General features: G+C 44.2%; 1 long non-coding RNA gene across 2 annotated transcripts; it reads right to left on the bottom strand.

Moving 5' to 3' along the window:
• Positions 1-7,581: 7,581 nt before the first annotated feature.
• Positions 7,582-18,162, bottom strand: LOC149270112 (uncharacterized). Of its 2 annotated transcripts, none has more exons than XR_016269009.1 (2): positions 16,122-18,162; positions 7,582-16,053 (listed from the first exon to the last, which is right to left on the bottom strand). It is a non-coding gene; the product is annotated as an uncharacterized LOC149270112 (long non-coding RNA). The 2 variants fall into 2 exon arrangements; XR_016269008.1 differs by having other exon boundaries at positions 7,582-16,035.
• Between the last annotated feature and the right edge of the window lie 829 nt (positions 18,163-18,991).

Raw genomic sequence — 18,991 nt, 5'->3', positions numbered from 1 at the left:
CTACCTGGCAAAAATAAGTAAAGTCATGACACCGATTTCGGATTTTTTGAAGCAATTCGATTGGAAATTAACCATAGGGATAGATTCTAAAATTTTTTGAAATTAGACGAATTTTAAGGGTGGTTATGATCCCTCAAAGTTGGGTAAATTTGCAAACTGAAAGATTGGTTTATTCCAAACCAAACAAGTAAGAACGTTGCAGTCGGGCGTTACCGACTGCGGAATACTCATCAACAATTTAGTAGTTAAGTTTCGCTCTCATACTGTAGAAAATGCAGTTTTTCCCGATTTGCCAAGCCTCTGTTGGGCGTAGATTTTTGGTCTCATATAGACACACACGTACACAAACATTAACACACACACAAACACATACACACACAAGCATAAACACGCATGGGCTGCATTGTGCGATTACTATGAGAACTTAATTGTTTAATAACTTTTTTTGTGGACGTGGATTATAGCATGGATATGCATGAATTTGCCAAAGCACAAGTCTAGTATTTGAAATACGCTTTTTACAAAAGTGTGGGTGAGGGGGTGAATTTGGAGGTGGGGGTAAATTTTAACAAAAACCGAAATTGTATAAATTGCATATAAGCAAACATTAAAAATATGGAGACTCTAGCAATAAAGGTGTAGAAGATATAATTTTATTACTGGTTTTCGATAAGGGGTTTATCGATAAAAAAGATCGGGATGAGTTATCGATTTTTAATGATAAACTCGATATCAGCGAACTCGACTTTATAGAATCATAAGCTGTAAAACTCTTTGAGATACAGTTTTATCCGATTTGCCACGCCCCCAATGGGCGGAGATATATCCGCCATATCTCGTGATCTAGGGTGGTCGACGCGGACCTACATACCAAATTTCAGCTCTTGAACTAACATGATTTCTGGCATATCGGAAAATGCATTTTCCGATTTGCCACGCCCCTAGTGGGCGGATCAGGAAAATTTTGACACTTTATAAATCGGAGACATACACAAGGATGTGCGCAGCAAATCCAATAGAGCCAATGGGTCTACGGGCTGCAGCCGATAAAAGCAACCAGGCAGGTCGACAGTTCGAACAGCTGGACGGTTGTTAAGCGACGCAAGCCGCTGCAAAAACGTTCCAGAAGTGACGCCATCGCGGTTTCAGGTGTAGGTGGTTGCAGCTATGAGGACATGCTTCGTGTAGTCAAGACCGACCCAAATTTAAAGCATCTGAGCGGCGACGTTCAAGGCATTAGGAAGACAGCTAAGGGGGACCTTGTGTTGCAACTGAGCAGAAAGCCGGAGCATAGCGCTGAGGCCCTTCACGAAGCTGTAGGCAAGGTCTTGGGTGACCGAGCGGTAGTTAAAACACTTAACGAATCGGCTTAAATTGAGATTCGTGACCTAGATGAGTTAGCGAGCAAAGAGGAGATCTTGGAGTCAATTAGGGCGGAGTTGAAGGATAGCTCACTCCCCATTAAGGCTATCAAGTCGCTTCGACCGGATTTGGTGGACAGCAAAGAGCTACGGTTGCTCTTCCAATTGGAAAAGCTAAAACTCTGCTCGAGCTGTCCAAAATTAGAATAGGATGGGTAGTATGCCGTATCCGAGCCGTGGAACAGCCTAAACGCTGTTTCAAGTGCCTCGATTACGGTCATATGCCAGCAAACTGTCGCAGCGACTGTGAACTAAAGGGCGCCTGTTTCAGGTGTGGAGAGATGGGTCACAGTGCAAAAGCATGCACTAAGCCACCAAAATGTAGCCTCTGCATCCGGAAAGGTGAAAAGCAGACGGACCATTCAGCAAGCAGCTTCAAGTGCCCATCCTACCGTGAAGTAGCTCGTAAAATGAAATGTTAAGGTTCTTGCAACTTAACTTAAATCATTGTATTGCTGCCCAAGATCTTCTAGAGCAGACCATTAGGGAAAAATGTATAGACGTAGCTTTTCTCAGTGAGCCCCACCACTGTATAACCAGCTGCCCTAGGACATGGTCAACAGACGCTAATGACAAAGCTGCGTTGTGGGTATGCGGCAACTCAACGAACGTACTTTCGAATGTTAAGTCATTCAATGGGTTCGTCCTTTTTCAAGTTATATACCCACGCTCGCACAAAAGTCACAATTTCTAATTAAACTCTTATTGCAGGGCCCCACGTTGGCCTCCAGTTGTAACGAACCTTCGGTTTATCCTGAGTCTAAGCTGGGCTAGTTTCAGCTGACTGTGGATTCATGCCAACAGATTTATTTGTTGAAGCCCCTGCGATATTAATTAGTCAGTTGTGATTTAGTTTATAGCGTAAAGTATATTTTCTTGAATATAAGTTGTTAAATTTACACGTCACTTATTTTATGCTGGTTCGCTTTAGCAAGGCACAACGGCTGAGTGCTGATTCAACGCACTCCGGCCGGGAGAGTGTTGTGCTAAAACACGCTAGTTTCAGTGGAACGATTCGGAAAACACCAGGATTTGGGTCTGTGAACTCCGGCGGTTCGCTCGACTATACAGATCGCTCCTACTATTCCACTCGCTCACAGCACAACACTAGCTTCGTTTCACTCACAACACTTCTCTTTTTACGCATTTCTACGTGAACTTACTCGGATATGCTGGTCTTGCTTAACCCTCTAAGACTACTTTCTAAAATAAAGGCAGAAATTAATTCGAATAATTTTTTTTTTAAGTAAATAGGGGCTCACCTGGAAGGTGAGAAAATATAAATAAGTGCCTCAAGGCACTCTTGGGGCTTAGAGGGTAAAAAAATAGTTTACAAATTATTTTTTTTTTTATTTATTTTGTTTATTCCTTTTTATTTGTACCGATGATGCTCTGCAAAACAATTTTTGCTCTCCGAGCAGCATAAATGCAGTTTACATTTTGTAATGAACTGTGTTTGTGAAGTTTTGCAGTCCTTGCACCATCTTTTTTCCGTATTGCGATCCAACCACTCTGGAAAATGATTCAGAGGGTCACACCTCAAGTCCATTATTGGGTGATTTGATTTTTGACCTTGTTTGAGCTGTGGCTGCAAGAATCGCTGAGAAATTGGCGACTGCATAGTATGTGATGGCGACCGCAGACAAAGCTGAAGATTGTGAAGCTAAATTGTTGTTCTTGAGTGGACGACCTGGCAAGTCTTTTGACTGATATCCCACTAGACCCGCTGCAATAGACTCAAAAATACGGAAGCTCGATCAATTTCTCGCTGCTCATGGTTTCCTTTTGTATATGTCTGTATAGGATGTAGGCGTTTGTTAAGGCCATACCTACCAAATGGTAGAAAATTCGGGTTACAGCATCTTGAGTTTTACTTCGTATATGGTATCAGCCCATAAGCCCATCCATCAGATCCACACCCCCCATAAGAGCAATATGCTCTCTAATAACTTGTGGACAGTCAACTTCTACATGGCACTTCGACTTTCTATCGTAACGAGCTGTCTTTGCTGTTCCTTCTTGTGCATGTGACCTCTTAAACGGCTTAACGCCCACATAGGTCGACAACATCCGAACGGCCTTGTTGTCTTTCCACAGTACGTTACTAATTTCTACTCCATATGAGGAACTCACGTACAAACTGAAAAACGAACAACTCCAGCAGTTGTTCATCCGTCAAATCAGACCATTTATAGCGAACTCCCAAAGCCATTATACAATTTTTATTAACAAAAATCAACAATAAATAAAAATCACACACAAATCACACAAGAAATGCAAGCAGTTGTGAAAGAGCTACTGACAACATATTTTGCCATGAAGCCCCAAGTGTGCCTCAAGGCTCTTATCACTTTTATGATACTACAAAGCACAATTTCAAAATATTCGCACATTTTAAACTTCATTTATATAGTAAATTACCTTACCTATCACGAAAAAAATATTGAGTTTAATAGGTTTTATAAGTTCGCTTTTATCAACCCCTCAAAAGACAATATGCAGCAGCTGAAATTTTTGGCGCCAAATAACATATGATTCGATCAAACGTTTATTAAAAGTACCGATTATTGTGTCCGAAAGCTTTGAAACTTTTTCAGGCTATTTTGGCAAGTATTTTTAACAGTCCTACCATTTTTAAATTAACTAAAAGCTCTTAGTTATTTTTTTAAAATTAAAAATAAAATAAGTGCCTAGAGGCACTCTTGGGTCTTAGAGGGTTAAGCTGCTAGGTTGCACCAATGTCCTTGTTGGTGCCGCTCACGATCCTTTTTGCCTCTTTAATCGTCGCAAGGATTCCCACTGGATGTCCTTGCTGTCCCACGACGTCGTTTCTGTTCCCACGATATCCTGGGAGTCCTGATCTGCCACTCGCCTTGACTCTCACTTTACTGTTTTACTTCGGCACTTTAGTCACTATGACTTTCACTCTTCTTTTCACCTTTTAACTCTCTCTGACTCACTGACCGACCACGTATGGAGCTGCCGGTGGCCTTTTATACCCCAGCCACAGGGCCTGCTTCGTATGGTAACGGGGCCTGCTCGGCTCTGGAGCGGGGACTTTCTGCCGTTTGTGCCCATTGTGTAATCCCATTGTGCGTGATCTGGGTGACGCCACTTTCCCGCCAAATTGCGTGTCAGCCTCCCATTGGCCTCCCATTACGCACTTAACAGCTAGCATACATAAAATAGATAATATATGTGGAAGTGTGAGCTGTCTAGACTAGAATAAATATGACTCTGACCCTTAGCGACAAGAATATGTAAGAGAAGAACGCTGAGCCTTACAACCTCAGCGATAGGATAAGAATAGCTAATAGACCTGCGATAAGATAAGAATATGTAATAGACCAATGCTGAGCCTTACACACTCAGCAATAGACGCACTAGATTTAAGGGTTGAAATTATGTACGAGTCTGGGTATATAAACCCAGGCTCAGAAGAATAAAGATCAATACGCAACTAAACACCATCATAATCAAGTGTATTCGTTCAAAATAGTTAACTTCTTTTAATATCTAATTTTCAGTTTTTCATTTTAACACTGTCTTTTCATAGTTTCAATAATATCACTGACCACATTTGGCTGTGAAGTGGGCATAGATGGCCGGACTGGCAAATAAAATACCCCCATCGGGTTGGCGATACTATTGTTATAATGTATTGTACTTTTTATAGGCTATTTTAATTTTAGTTAACTCTAGTTTTGTCAATATCTTTAAATAAACAAGTAAGAAAGCTCTAGTCGAGACTATTCGACTACGAGATCCCCTGAACCCTTGGAGTAATAGCTGTTTCAATAATTTTTCGCGTCTTTCAGCTTACACAAGAAACACGCACACACACACACACACACACACACACACACACACACATGCATGGAGTTCGAGTTGCGTTTTCACGGAGTGCGGTCGATGTCATCGTGATCCATCGTAGACAATAGCTTGAACTGTGTTTTCCCCTGCGAAAGTGGAAAGAACTGAAGTCAACGTGTTTGCTGTGGGCGCGGCGTACCCAGCGACCTCAAAAAAACTACCAGAGACTTACTGCGCGGCGGTTCGTGGAATTCCCAAGCGGTATAATTCGGTGGTGCAAGAGAGGGGGGGCGATAGCGTCATTGTTTTGGCGTCAGGGCTTCTTTCCTTTCCTTGTCTTTTGTGGGCGCGTAAATTTTGTCACTTTAGGCGTCACACTTGCGCAATAATAAAAAGCAGGTGCATTCACTCTAACAGCTGTTAGTAGTGCTGGAAATTGCATCGGGCAATCAGCTGCTCACTAACGTTGGTGAGTTGCTAAGCCTTAGCAAAGACAGCAACCTAGCTGCTGGAGTGAAGTAGTAGTTATTAAAAGTAGTGCATACTTTCGGGCTCTCGCTGTAGTCAAGTTGAGTTTAAGTTACTGCGGGTTGTAAACTCAGATTACATTAGTAGCCATTGCCCACTACAGGCTTCACGCCGTGGTAGTCGGAGCAGAAATGGATGCCATGATGGAGGACGAGCTGCAAGCGTTTGCGCGTCGTTCCTCGTTGCAGCGATCGCCGCAGCAACCAGGCTCCAGTGGCTGAGTGCCAGGCACCCAAGTCACTAAAAGAAGCGTTAGCTCAAATAGGAGCTACACTAGAGGGTTTGTCTGCCTTATTTGGGGGTCAGCGGCATATAAATGCCTTAATGAGAGAGGAGCTGGCTAGGCTGGTCAGCCTTCACAAGACGGCCGAAGCGTTCTGCAACCGTTCGGTTAAAAACTGTGAGATGCAGACCACGTCACTCAAAAAAGTAGGCGAAAACGTTAAGGCAGCGAGCATTAGTGCTACAGTAGGTAGCAATACTCCTAAGCGGTCGAGGGAAGTTGCCTCCGAACAGAGGAAAACTCCCTCAAAAAAGCCGAGGCCCAATAGAAGTACAGCGAACCCAAAAGAACCAATGGCTCTACGGGCTACAGCTGAAACTGAAACTTCAAACCAGGCCGCTCGACAGACAAACCAGAGCAGCTGGACAGTCGTCAAAGGGCGAAAGCCTATGCAAAAACGTCCCAGGACTGACACGATTGCGATTTCAGGCGTAGGGGGTTGCAGCTATGCGGACATGCTTCGTGTAGTTAAAAGCGACCCAAATTTGAAGCATCTGAGCAGCGACGTTCAAGGCATTAGGAAGACAGCTAAGGGGGACCTTCTATTGCAACTGAGTAGGAAGCCGGAGCATAGCGCTGAGGCTCTGCAAGGCCTTGGGAGACCGAGCGGTAGTTAAAACACTTACCGAATCGGCTCAAGTTGAGATTCGCGATCTAGATGAGTTAGCGACCAAAGAGGAGATCTTGGAGGCAATTAGGGTGGAGTTAAAGGATAGCTCACTCCCCATTGAGGCTATCAAATCGCTTCGGCCAGCTTTTGGTGGACAGCAAAGAGCTACGGTTGCTCTTCCAATTGGGAAAGCTATATTTCTGCTCGAGCTGTCCAAAATTAGAATAGGATGGGTAGTTTGCCGTATCCGAGCCGTGGAGCAGCCTAAACGCTGTTTCAAGTGCCTCGATTACGGTCATATGGCAGCAAACTGCGGCAGCGACTGTGACTTAAAGGGCGCCTGTTTCAGGTGTGGAGGGATGGGTCACAGTGCCAAAGCATGCACCAAGCCACCAAAATGTAGCCTCTGCATCCGGAAAGGTGAAAAGCAGACGGACCATTCAGCAGGCAGCTTCAAGTGCCCATCCTACCGTGAAGTAGCTCGTAAAATGAAATGTTAAGGTTCTTGCAGCTTAACTTAAATCATTGTATTGCTGCCCAAGATCTTCTAGAGCAGACCATTAGGGAAAAATGTATAGACGTAGCTTTTCTCAGTGAGCCCCACCACTGTATAACCAGCTGCCCTAGGACATGGTCAACAGACGCTAATGACAAAGCTGCGTTGTGGGTATGCGGCAACTCAACGAACGTACTTTCGAATGTTAAGTCATTCAATGGGTTCGTCCTTTTTCAAGTTATATACCCACGCTCGCACAAAAGTCACAATTTCTAATTAAACTCTTATTGCAGGGCCCCACGTTGGCCTCCAGTTGTAACGAACCTTCGGTTTATCCTGAGTCTAAGCTGGGCTAGTTTCAGCTGACTGTGGATTCATGCCAACAGATTTATTTGTTGAAGCCCCTGCGATATTAATTAGTCAGTTGTGATTTAGTTTATAGCGTAAAGTATATTTTCTTGAATATAAGTTGTTAAATTTACACGTCACTTATTTTATGCTGGTTCGCTTTAGCAAGGCACAACGGCTGAGTGCTGATTCAACGCACTCCGGCCGGGAGAGTGTTGTGCTAAAACACGCTAGTTTCAGTGGAACGATTCGGAAAACACCAGGATTTGGGTCTGTGAACTCCGGCGGTTCGCTCGACTATACAGATCGCTCCTACTATTCCACTCGCTCACAGCACAACACTAGCTTCGTTTCACTCACAACACTTCTCTTTTTACGCACTTCTACGTGAACTTACTCGGATATGCTGGTCTTGCTTAACCCTCTAAGACTACTTTCTAAAATAAAGGCAGAAATTAATTCGAATAATTTTTTTTTAAGTAAATAGGGGCTCACCTGGAAGGTGAGAAAATATAAATAAGTGCCTCAAGGCACTCTTGGGGCTTAGAGGGTAAAAAAATAGTTTACAAATTATTTTTTTTTTTTTTATTTATTTTTTTTATTCCTTTTTATTTGTACCGATGATGCTCTGCAAAACAATTTTTGCTCTCCGAGCAGCATAAATGCAGTTTACATTTTGTAATAAACTGTGTTTGTGAAGTTTTGCAGTCCTTGCACCATCTTTTTTCCGTATTGCGATCCAACCACTCTGGAAAATGATTCAGAGGGTCACACCTCAAGTCCATTATTGGGTGATTTGATTTTTGACCTTGTTTGAGCTGTGGCTGCAAGAATCGCTGAGAAATTGGCGACTGCATAGTATGTGATGGCGACCGCAGACAAAGCTGAAGATTGTAAAGCTAAATTGTTGTTCTTGAGTGGACGACCTGGCAAGTCTTTTGACTGATATCCCACTAGACCCGCTGCAATAGACTCAAAAATACGGAAGCTCGATCAATTTCTCGCTGCTCATGGTTTCCTTTTGTATATGTCTGTATAGGATGTAGGCGTTTGTTAAGGCCATACCTACCAAATGGTAGAAAATTCGGGTTACAGCATCTTGAGTTTTACTTCGTATATGGTATCAGCCCATAAGCCCATCCATCAGATCCACACCCCCCATAAGAGCAATATGCTCTCTAATAACTTGTGGACAGTCAACTTCTACATGGCACTTCGACTTTCTATCGTAACGAGCTGTCTTTGCTGTTCCCTCTTGTGCATGTGACCTCTTAAACGGCTTAACGCCCACATAGGTCGACAACATCCGAACGGCCTTGTTGTCTTTCCACAGTACGTTACTAATTTCTACTCCATATGAGGAACTCACGTACAAACTGAAAAACGAACAACTCCAGCAGTTGTTCATCCGTCAAATCAGACCATTTATAGCGAACTCCCAAAGCCATTATACAATTTTTATTAACAAAAATCAACAATAAATAAAAATCACACACAAATCACACAAGAAATGCAAGCAGTTGTGAAAGAGCTACTGACAACATATTTTGCCATGAAGCCCCAAGTGTGCCTCAAGGCTCTTATCACTTTTATGATACTACAAAGCACAATTTCAAAATATTCGCACATTTTAAACTTTATTTATATAGTAAATTACCTTACCTATCACGAAAAAAATATTGAGTTTAATAGGTTTTATAAGTTCGCTTTTATCAACCTCTCAAAAGACAATATGCAGCAGCTGAAATTTTTGGCGCCAAATAACATATGATTCGATCAAACGTTTATTAAAAGTACCGATTATTGTGTCCGAAAGCTTTGAAACTTTTTCAGGCTATTTTGGCAAGTATTTTTAACAGTCCTACCATTTTTAAATTAACTAAAAGCTCTTAGTTATTTTTTTAAAATTAAAAATAAAATAAGTGCCTAGAGGCACTCTTGGGTCTTAGAGGGTTAAGCTGCTAGGTTGCACCAATGTCCTTGTTGGTGCCGCTCACGATCCTTTTTGCCTCTTTAATCGTCGCAAGGATTCCCACTGGATGTCCTTGCTGTCCCACGACGTCGTTTCTGTTCCCACGATATCCTGGGAGTCCTGATCTGCCACTCGCCTTGACTCTCACTTTACTGTTTTACTTCGGCACTTTAGTCACTATGACTTTCACTCTTCTTTTCACCTTTTAACTCTCTCTGACTCACTGACCGACCACGTATGGAGCTGCCGGTGGCCTTTTATACCCCAGCCACAGGGCCTGCTTCGTATGGTAACGGGGCCTGCTCGGCTCTGGAGCGGGGACTTTCTGCCGTTTGTGCCCATTGTGTAATCCCATTGTGCGTGATCTGGGTGACGCCACTTTCCCGCCAAATTGCGTGTCAGCCTCCCATTGGCCTCCCATTACGCACTTAACAGCTAGCATACATAAAATAGATAATATATGTGGAAGTGTGAGCTGTCTAGACTAGAATAAATATGACTCTGACCCTTAGCGACAAGAATATGTAAGAGAAGAACGCTGAGCCTTACAACCTCAGCGATAGGATAAGAATAGCTAATAGACCTGCGATAAGATAAGAATATGTAATAGACCAATGCTGAGCCTTACACACTCAGCAATAGACGCACTAGATTTAAGGGTTGAGATTATGTACGAGTCTGGGTATATAAACCCAGGCTCAGAAGAATAAAGATCAATACGCAACTAAACACCATCATAATCAAGTGTATTCGTTCAAAATAGTTAACTTCTTTTAATATCTAATTTTCAGTTTTTCATTTTAACACTGTCTTTTCATAGTTTCAATAATATCACTGACCACATTTGGCTGTGAAGTGGGCATAGATGGCCGGACTGGCAAATAAAATACCCCCATCGGGTTGGCGATACTATTGTTATAATGTATTGTACTTTTTATAGGCTATTTTAATTTTAGTTAACTCTAGTTTTGTCAATATCTTTAAATAAACAAGTAAGAAAGCTCTAGTCGAGACTATTCGACTACGAGATCCCCTGAACCCTTGGAGTAATAGCTGTTTCAATAATTTTTCGCGTCTTTCAGCTTACACAAGAAACACGCACACACACACACACACACACACACACACACACATGCATGGAGTTCGAGTTGCGTTTTCACGGAGTGCGGTCGATGTCATCGTGATCCATCGTAGACAATAGCTTGAACTGTGTTTTCCCCTGCGAAAGTGGAAAGAACTGAAGTCAACGTGTTTGCTGTGGGCGCGGCGTACCCAGCGACCTCAAAAAAACTACCAGAGACTTACTGCGCGGCGGTTCGTGGAATTCCCAAGCGGTATAATTCGGTGGTGCAAGAGAGGGGGGGCGATAGCGTCATTGTTTTGGCGTCAGGGCTTCTTTCCTTTCCTTGTCTTTTGTGGGCGCGTAAATTTTGTCACTTTAGGCGTCACACTTGCGCAATAATAAAAAGCAGGTGCATTCACTCTAACAGCTGTTAGTAGTGCTGGAAATTGCATCGGGCAATCAGCTGCTCACTAACGTTGGTGAGTTGCTAAGCCTTAGCAAAGACAGCAACCTAGCTGCTGGAGTGAAGTAGTAGTTATTAAAAGTAGTGCATACTTTCGGGCTCTCGCTGTAGTCAAGTTGAGTTTAAGTTACTGCGGGTTGTAAACTCAGATTACATTAGTAGCCATTGCCTACTACAGGCTTCACGCCGTGGTAGTCGGAGCAGAAATGGATGCCATGATGGAGGACGAGCTGCAAGCGTTTGCGCGTCGTTCCTCGTTGCAGCGATCGCCGCAGCAACAACAGAGGGCGTTGGCGCAGCCGTCGACTTCTAACCAGGCTCCAGTGGCTGAGTGCCAGGCACCCAAGTCACTAAAAGAAGCGTTAGCTCAAATAGGAGCTACACTAGAGGGTTTGTCTGCCTTATTTGGGGGTCAGCGGCATATAAATGCCTTAATGAGAGAGGAGCTGGCTAGGCTGGTCAGCCTTCACAAGACGGCCGAAGCGTTCTGCAACCGTTCGGTTAAAAACTGTGAGGTGCAGACCACGTCACTCAAAAAAGTAGGCGAAAACGTTAAGGCAGCGAGCATTAGTGCTACAGTAGGTAGCAATACTCCTAAGCGGTCGAGGGAAGTTGCCTCCGAACAGAGGAAAACTCCCTCAAAAAAGCCGAGGCCCAATAGAAGTACAGCGAACCCAAAAGAACCAATGGCTCTACGGGCTACAGCTGAAACTGAAACTTCAAACCAGGCCGCTCGACAGACAAACCAGAGCAGCTGGACAGTCGTCAAAGGGCGAAAGCCTATGCAAAAACGTCCCAGGACTGACGCGATTGCGATTTCAGGCGTAGGGGGTTGCAGCTATGCGGACATGCTTCGTGTAGTTAAAAGCGACCCAAATTTGAAGCATCTGAGCAGCGACGTTCAAGGCATTAGGAAGACAGCTAAGGGGGACCTTCTATTGCAACTGAGTAGGAAGCCGGAGCATAGCGCTGAGGCTCTGCAAGGCCTTGGGAGACCGAGCGGTAGTTAAAACACTTACCGAATCGGCTCAAGTTGAGATTCGCGATCTAGATGAGTTAGCGACCAAAGAGGAGATCTTGGAGGCAATTAGGGTGGAGTTGAAGGATAGCTCACTCCCCATTGAGGCTATCAAATCGCTTCGGCCAGCTTTTGGTGGACAGCAAAGAGCTACGGTTGCTCTTCCAATTGGGAAAGCTAAAACTCTGCTCGAGCTGTCCAAAATTAGAATAGGATGGGTAGTTTGCCGTATCCGAGCCGTGGAGCAGCCTAAACGCTGTTTCAAGTGCCTCGATTACGGTCATATGGCAGCAAACTGCGGCAGCGACTGTGACTTAAAGGGCGCCTGTTTCAGGTGTGGAGAGATGGGTCACAGTGCCAAAGCATGCACCAAGCCACCAAAATGTAGCCTCTGCATCCGGAAAGGTGAAAAGCAGACGGACCATTCAGCAGGCAGCTTCAAGTGCCCATCCTACCGTGAAGTAGCTCGTAAAATGAAATGTTAAGGTTCTTGCAGCTTAACTTAAATCATTGTATTGCTGCCCAAGATCTTCTAGAGCAGACCATTAGGGAAAAATGTATAGACGTAGCTTTTCTCAGTGAGCCCCACCACTGTATAACCAGCTGCCCTAGGACATGGTCAACAGACGCTAATGACAAAGCTGCGTTGTGGGTATGCGGCAACTCAACGAACGTACTTTCGAATGTTAAGTCATTCAATGGGTTCGTCCTTTTTCAAGTTATATACCCACGCTCGCACAAAAGTCACAATTTCTAATTAAACTCTTATTGCAGGGCCCCACGTTGGCCTCCAGTTGTAACGAACCTTCGGTTTATCCTGAGTCTAAGCTGGGCTAGTTTCAGCTGACTGTGGATTCATGCCAACAGATTTATTTGTTGAAGCCCCTGCGATATTAATTAGTCAGTTGTGATTTAGTTTATAGCGTAAAGTATATTTTCTTGAATATAAGTTGTTAAATTTACACGTCACTTATTTTATGCTGGTTCGCTTTAGCAAGGCACAACGGCTGAGTGCTGATTCAACGCACTCCGGCCGGGAGAGTGTTGTGCTAAAACACGCTAGTTTCAGTGGAACGATTCGGAAAACACCAGGATTTGGGTCTGTGAACTCCGGCGGTTCGCTCGACTATACAGATCGCTCCTACTATTCCACTCGCTCACAGCACAACACTAGCTTCGTTTCACTCACAACACTTCTCTTTTTACGCACTTCTACGTGAACTTACTCGGATATGCTGGTCTTGCTTAACCCTCTAAGACTACTTTCTAAAATAAAGGCAGAAATTAATTCGAATAATTTTTTTTTAAGTAAATAGGGGCTCACCTGGAAGGTGAGAAAATATAAATAAGTGCCTCAAGGCACTCTTGGGGCTTAGAGGGTAAAAAAATAGTTTACAAATTATTTTTTTTTTTTTTATTTATTTTTTTTATTCCTTTTTATTTGTACCGATGATGCTCTGCAAAACAATTTTTGCTCTCCGAGCAGCATAAATGCAGTTTACATTTTGTAATAAACTGTGTTTGTGAAGTTTTGCAGTCCTTGCACCATCTTTTTTCCGTATTGCGATCCAACCACTCTGGAAAATGATTCAGAGGGTCACACCTCAAGTCCATTATTGGGTGATTTGATTTTTGACCTTGTTTGAGCTGTGGCTGCAAGAATCGCTGAGAAATTGGCGACTGCATAGTATGTGATGGCGACCGCAGACAAAGCTGAAGATTGTAAAGCTAAATTGTTGTTCTTGAGTGGACGACCTGGCAAGTCTTTTGACTGATATCCCACTAGACCCGCTGCAATAGACTCAAAAATACGGAAGCTCGATCAATTTCTCGCTGCTCATGGTTTCCTTTTGTATATGTCTGTATAGGATGTAGGCGTTTGTTAAGGCCATACCTACCAAATGGTAGAAAATTCGGGTTACAGCATCTTGAGTTTTACTTCGTATATGGTATCAGCCCATAAGCCCATCCATCAGATCCACACCCCCCATAAGAGCAATATGCTCTCTAATAACTTGTGGACAGTCAACTTCTACATGGCACTTCGACTTTCTATCGTAACGAGCTGTCTTTGCTGTTCCCTCTTGTGCATGTGACCTCTTAAACGGCTTAACGCCCACATAGGTCGACAACATCCGAACGGCCTTGTTGTCTTTCCACAGTACGTTACTAATTTCTACTCCATATGAGGAACTCACGTACAAACTGAAAAACGAACAACTCCAGCAGTTGTTCATCCGTCAAATCAGACCATTTATAGCGAACTCCCAAAGCCATTATACAATTTTTATTAACAAAAATCAACAATAAATAAAAATCACACACAAATCACACAAGAAATGCAAGCAGTTGTGAAAGAGCTACTGACAACATATTTTGCCATGAAGCCCCAAGTGTGCCTCAAGGCTCTTATCACTTTTATGATACTACAAAGCACAATTTCAAAATATTCGCACATTTTAAACTTTATTTATATAGTAAATTACCTTACCTATCACGAAAAAAATATTGAGTTTAATAGGTTTTATAAGTTCGCTTTTATCAACCTCTCAAAAGACAATATGCAGCAGCTGAAATTTTTGGCGCCAAATAACATATGATTCGATCAAACGTTTATTAAAAGTACCGATTATTGTGTCCGAAAGCTTTGAAACTTTTTCAGGCTATTTTGGCAAGTATTTTTAACAGTCCTACCATTTTTAAATTAACTAAAAGCTCTTAGTTATTTTTTTAAAATTAAAAATAAAATAAGTGCCTAGAGGCACTCTTGGGTCTTAGAGGGTTAAGCTGCTAGGTTGCACCAATGTCCTTGTTGGTGCCGCTCACGATCCTTTTTGCCTCTTTAATCGTCGCAAGGATTCCCACTGGATGTCCTTGCTGTCCCACGACGTCGTTTCTGTTCCCACGATATCCTGGGAGTCCTGATCTGCCACTCGCCTTGACTCTCACTTTACTGTTTTACTTCGGCACTTTAGTCACTATGACTTTCACTCTTCTTTTCACCTTTTAACTCTCTCTGACTCACTGACCGACCACGTATGGAGCTGCCGGTGGCCTTTTATACCCCAGCCACAGGGCCTGCTTCGTATGGTAACGGGGCCTGCTCGGCTCTGGAGCGGGGACTTTCTGCCGTTTGTGCCCATTGTGTAATCCCATTGTGCGTGATCTGGGTGACGCCACTTTCCCGCCAAATTGCGTGTCAGCCTCCCATTGGCCTCCCATTACGCACTTAACAGCTAGCATACATAAAATAGATAATATATGTGGAAGTGTGAGCTGTCTAGACTAGAATAAATATGACTCTGACCCTTAGCGACAAGAATATGTAAGAGAAGAACGCTGAGCCTTACAACCTCAGCGATAGGATAAGAATAGCTAATAGACCTGCGATAAGATAAGAATATGTAATAGACCAATGCTGAGCCTTACACACTCAGCAATAGACGCACTAGATTTAAGGGTTGAGATTATGTACGAGTCTGGGTATATAAACCCAGGCTCAGAAGAATAAAGATCAATACGCAACTAAACACCATCATAATCAAGTGTATTCGTTCAAAATAGTTAACTTCTTTTAATATCTAATTTTCAGTTTTTCATTTTAACACTGTCTTTTCATAGTTTCAATAATATCACTGACCACATTTGGCTGTGAAGTGGGCATAGATGGCCGGACTGGCAAATAAAATACCCCCATCGGGTTGGCGATACTATTGTTATAATGTATTGTACTTTTTATAGGCTATTTTAATTTTAGTTAACTCTAGTTTTGTCAATATCTTTAAATAAACAAGTAAGAAAGCTCTAGTCGAGACTATTCGACTACGAGATCCCCTGAACCCTTGGAGTAATAGCTGTTTCAATAATTTTTCGCGTCTTTCAGCTTACACAAGAAACACGCACACACACACACACACACACACACACACACACATGCATGGAGTTCGAGTTGCGTTTTCACGGAGTGCGGTCGATGTCATCGTGATCCATCGTAGACAATAGCTTGAACTGTGTTTTCCCCTGCGAAAGTGGAAAGAACTGAAGTCAACGTGTTTGCTGTGGGCGCGGCGTACCCAGCGACCTCAAAAAAACTACCAGAGACTTACTGCGCGGCGGTTCGTGGAATTCCCAAGCGGTATAATTCGGTGGTGCAAGAGAGGGGGGGCGATAGCGTCATTGTTTTGGCGTCAGGGCTTCTTTCCTTTCCTTGTCTTTTGTGGGCGCGTAAATTTTGTCACTTTAGGCGTCACACTTGCGCAATAATAAAAAGCAGGTGCATTCACTCTAACAGCTGTTAGTAGTGCTGGAAATTGCATCGGGCAATCAGCTGCTCACTAACGTTGGTGAGTTGCTAAGCCTTAGCAAAGACAGCAACCTAGCTGCTGGAGTGAAGTAGTAGTTATTAAAAGTAGTGCATACTTTCGGGCTCTCGCTGTAGTCAAGTTGAGTTTAAGTTACTGCGGGTTGTAAACTCAGATTACATTAGTAGCCATTGCCTACTACAGGCTTCACGCCGTGGTAGTCGGAGCAGAAATGGATGCCATGATGGAGGACGAGCTGCAAGCGTTTGCGCGTCGTTCCTCGTTGCAGCGATCGCCGCAGCAACAACAGAGGGCGTTGGCGCAGCCGTCGACTTCTAACCAGGCTCCAGTGGCTGAGTGCCAGGCACCCAAGTCACTAAAAGAAGCGTTAGCTCAAATAGGAGCTACACTAGAGGGTTTGTCTGCCTTATTTGGGGGTCAGCGGCATATAAATGCCTTAATGAGAGAGGAGCTGGCTAGGCTGGTCAGCCTTCACAAGACGGCCGAAGCGTTCTGCAACCGTTCGGTTAAAAACTGTGAGGTGCAGACCACGTCACTCAAAAAAGTAGGCGAAAACGTTAAGGCAGCGAGCATTAGTGCTACAGTAGGTAGCAATACTCCTAAGCGGTCGAGGGAAGTTGCCTCCGAACAGAGGAAAACTCCCTCAAAAAAGCCGAGGCCCAATAGAAGTACAGCGAACCCAAAAGAACCAATGGCTCTACGGGCTACAGCTGAAACTGAAACTTCAAACCAGGCCGCTCGACAGACAAACCAGAGCAGCTGGACAGTCGTCAAAGGGCGAAAGCCTATGCAAAAACGTCCCAGGACTGACGCGATTGCGATTTCAGGCGTAGGGGGTTGCAGCTATGCGGACATGCTTCGTGTAGTTAAAAGCGACCCAAATTTGAAGCATCTGAGCAGCGACGTTCAAGGCATTAGGAAGACAGCTAAGGGGGACCTTCTATTGCAACTGAGTAGGAAGCCGGAGCATAGCGCTGAGGCTCTGCAAGGCCTTGGGAGACCGAGCGGTAGTTAAAACACTTACCGAATCGGCTCAAGTTGAGATTCGCGATCTAGATGAGTTAGCGACCAAAGAGGAGATCTTGGAGGCAATTAGGGTGGAGTTGAAGGATAGCTCACTCCCCATTGAGGCTATCAAATCGCTTCGGCCAGCTTTTGGTGGACAGCAAAGAGCTACGGTTGCTCTTCCAATTGGGAAAGCTAAAACTCTGCTCGAGCTGTCCAAAATTAGAATAGGATGGGTAGTTTGCCGTATCCGAGCCGTGGAGCAGCCTAAACGCTGTTTCAAGTGCCTCGATTACGGTCATATGGCAGCAAACTGCGGCAGCGACTGTGACTTAAAGGGCGCCTGTTTCAGGTGTGGAGAGATGGGTCACAGTGCCAAAGCATGCACCAAGCCACCAAAATGTAGCCTCTGCATCCGGAAAGGTGAAAAGCAGACGGACCATTCAGCAGGCAGCTTCAAGTGCCCATCTTACCGTGAAGCTGCTCGTAAAATGAAATGTTAAGGTTCTTGCAGCTTAACTTAAATCATTGTGTTGCTGCCCAAGATCTTCTAGAGCAGACCATTAGGGAAAAATGTATAGATGTAGCTTTTCTCAGTGAGCCTCACCACTGTAGAACCAGCTGCCCTAGGACATGGTCAACAGACGTTAATGGCAAAGCTGCGTTGTGGGTATGCGGCAACTCAACGAACGTACTTTCGAATGTTAAGTCATTCAATGGGTTCGTACGTGGCCGATATGGTAGCTTATGGCTTTACAGTTGCTATCTGGCCCCCAGCATGCAGCTCAGTGAATTCACGACGGTGCTCGACGAGCTTGCCGAGGATGCTAGGGGTCGGAAGGCCATTATAGCTGGAGATTTTAACTCCTGGGCGCTAGAATGGGGTAGCCCAACAACAAATGCCAGAGGTCGTATCCTACTGGAGATCTTCGCGACACTAGATGTTGCACTGCTCAACACTGGCCATGAGTACACCTTCAGTCGGGCGGGATACGGGTCTGTTATCGACATTACTTTTGTCACTTCATCCCTCTTTCGGGGAGCAACATGGAGCCATTGCGATAGCTATACAGGCAGCGATCATACGGCACTTCTGTTCACAATAGGTGAGCCACCTGCCAGGGTCTCAACATTGTGGAGGGAGTCGTATCGGCTAGATACTTTTGATCCCGCGGTCTTTTCAGAGGCCATTCAGTCTCTGGGTACAATTGGTAATGCTGAGGCCTGAGCATGCCAAATGGTAGCCCAAATACAGTGTGCCTGCAATAGCAGCATGTTACGTCGCAAGCAGTTCACGCGACAACATGAGCCTACGTATTGGTGGAATACGCAAATAGGTGACATTCGTCGCAAATGCATCCAGGCGAGAAGAAGATACCAACGGGCTCGCGGTAGGTCAACGTTTTTTGAGATACAGTTAGCTTACCAGGCAGCTAGAAGACAGCTGAAGAAGGCCATTCGGGCAAGCAAAAGAGAATGTTTTTTACAGTTGTGCGACTCAGCCGAATATGACCCTTGGGGCAGGGCATATAAGATAGTAGTTAAAAGACTATACGCAGGTAGACAGGTGCAGCCTACGGATCGTCTGGAGCTTAAATCGATTGTGGAAACACTCTTTCCAGAAAGTCTAAGCTCCATTCACGCCCCTG

This window comes from Drosophila arizonae, chromosome 3, assembly GCF_054131065.1.
Source record: "Drosophila arizonae isolate 15081-1271.41 chromosome 3, UAZ_ARI_1.0, whole genome shotgun sequence".
Classification (NCBI taxonomy): Eukaryota; Metazoa; Arthropoda; class Insecta; order Diptera; family Drosophilidae; genus Drosophila; species Drosophila arizonae.
Note: the sequence above shows the minus strand (reverse complement) of the source record. Positions and strands in the feature narration are given on the sequence as shown.